A 2,440-nucleotide genomic window follows, 5' to 3' on the forward strand; every position below is an offset into this window, starting at 1 on the left:
TAATGCCAGCGGGCTCTCCAGCGGGTCGGCCAGACACAATATTGCAGATTCCAGATTGCTGACTCCCTCAAGGCATTCATTGTGTAATATGCTTAGGATGGTACCGCATGCACATGGGTATTTAATACGCATTTTTTTCCCTTTTTGCTGTGATGGAAGCTCTTTAATTTTTATTAGCTCAATGTAATGCATGGAGTAATTGCATTAATTACTGCACGTGGTAATTGCAGCCACCTGGAAGTTCTGGGGTCCTCAAATTCCGCTTCCTCCCCCACAGGTAAGGTGTAAGAAGTTGAGTGGAAGGCTCTCTGGGCCTCTCTCACGACTGATCCAGAGACGTGCTAAGCTGCAGTCTTCAATCTGGCTGCACAGAAACTTGTAAAATATCCCTATGCTTGCCCCCCCCCCCCCCAAAGACTTGAGTTTAATTGTCTAACGGGGCAGGCCTAGCAATGGTATTTTTTTTCTTAATGTTTATTTGTTTTTGAGAGAGAGAGAGCACGTAAGCCAGGGAGGGGCAGAAAGAGAGGGAGACAGAGAATCGCAAGCAGACTCCTTGCTGTCAGTGCAGAGCCCGACAAGGGGCTTGAACCCACAAACCATGAGACCATGACCTGGACCAAAATCAAGAGTTGATAACCAACCGAGATATCTAGGTGCCCTTAGCAAGTGTATTTTTTTTTTTTTTTGGACAAAGCTCCCAGCTTATTCTAATTTGCAACCCAGGCTGAGAAACCAGTCCTCTATTAGTGACTAAGCCAAGATCATGTTGAACCATGTGTAACTGCCATCTTAGTAGAGCAAAACCAGTTGAATATTGGCAATTTCATATGATTCAATCTAACATTCAGGCAATTATTTTTTACTTTTCTTTTTAAGTTTATTTATTTTGGGAGAGAGAGAGAGAGAGCAAGAGAGAGAGAGGGAGAGAGAGAGAATCCCAAGCAGGCTCTGCACTGTCAAGGAGGAGACTGATGGGGGAGCTCGAACCCATGAACCATGAGATCATGACCTGAGCTGAAATCAAGAGTCACACGCTTAACCGACTGAGCCACCCAGGCGCTCCAATTGATTTTTATTTTTGAGCGGGAGGAAAGACTGCCCTTTCGGAAGGTATTCTATAAGAAACCAGTCATTTCTCTACAACTCCCTGCTCTACAGTGCATGAGGGTGAGAAGCATGTGACAGCGAAGTCAATGACCTAAGTGGTCAAGGTGCTGCACCTTGCGGGACCAGACCCTCTGCATCTCTCCTTCCAGGGCAGCTTAAACATTCAGAAGCCCGTGGCTGCCATGCAAGGAGGGAAAACGAGCACGGCGGGCCAAGGGCGAATCAACCAGAAGTGTCGAGAGAACATGGCATGGAGAGAATCTGGTCCCTCCTTCAAAGGCATTTACCGTTAAGAATATATAAGTTTTAAATATAGGGCAGGCGAATGAAACACCTGGGTGGAGAAAATCTGGTGCTCAGGCCTACAGCTTGTGACCCTGACCTCGAAGACAGATGTTCATGGCACAGAGAGGTGGCTCAGAACAGGAGAGGACAAGATATTGGACACAGGAGAAGTACGAGCCCAGGGAGAAAGGAGCCAGCACATCACTGCCCCCCACAAACGATATAGATCATTCATACGTGTTGTTGAACAGGATTCTTTTGGGAGACCACGTCACAATTCATTTATCCATTTCTTAGGTAACTTTAAAAATTTTTTTTTAATGTTTTATTTATTTCTGAGAGAGAGAGAGTGTGTGTGAGCAGGGGAGGGTCAGAGGGAGGGAGATACAGAATCTGAAACAGGCTCCAGGCTATGAGCTAGCGGTCAGCACAGAGCTCGACGTGGGGCTCGAACCCACAAACTGTGAGATCATGACCTGAGCCAAAGTCGGACGCTTAACCGACTGAGCCACCCTGGCGCCCCAGAGACTCCCTGTCCCTAAAAATCAAATACTTCATTAACTTGCACAAATCCTAGAACAGTTCTCAGAAAGATTCATTTTCTTTACTGGGATTTTTTTTTTAATGTTTTTTAAAATTTATTTTTGAGAGAGAGAGAGAGACAGCATGAACAGGGCAGGATCAGAGAGAGAGGGAGGTACAGAATCTGAAACAGGCTCCAGGCTCTGAGCTAGCTGTCAGCACAGAGCCTGATGCGGGGCTCGAACCCACGAACTGTGAGATCATGACCTGAGCCGAAGTCGGACGCTTAACCGACTGAGCCACCTGGCACCCCTGTTTATCCATTTCTACTCTTGATGGACGTGTGAGTAGTTTCCAGGTTTTGGCTGCTACAAATAAGTGTTGCATTCTTCTGCCATGACGAATGTTTGGGTTTACCTAGGAGTGGAAGGTGCTAGGTCATTGGCTATGCTTGTATCCAGCATCAGTAGACAGTTTCCCAAAACTCAGAACCAAGTTATACCCTTAGCAGCAGTGTATGAGT

Source organism: Hyaena hyaena, unplaced genomic scaffold (genome assembly GCF_003009895.1).
Source record: "Hyaena hyaena isolate Hyena2069 unplaced genomic scaffold, ASM300989v1 scaffold_525, whole genome shotgun sequence".
Taxonomy (NCBI): domain Eukaryota; kingdom Metazoa; phylum Chordata; class Mammalia; order Carnivora; family Hyaenidae; genus Hyaena; species Hyaena hyaena.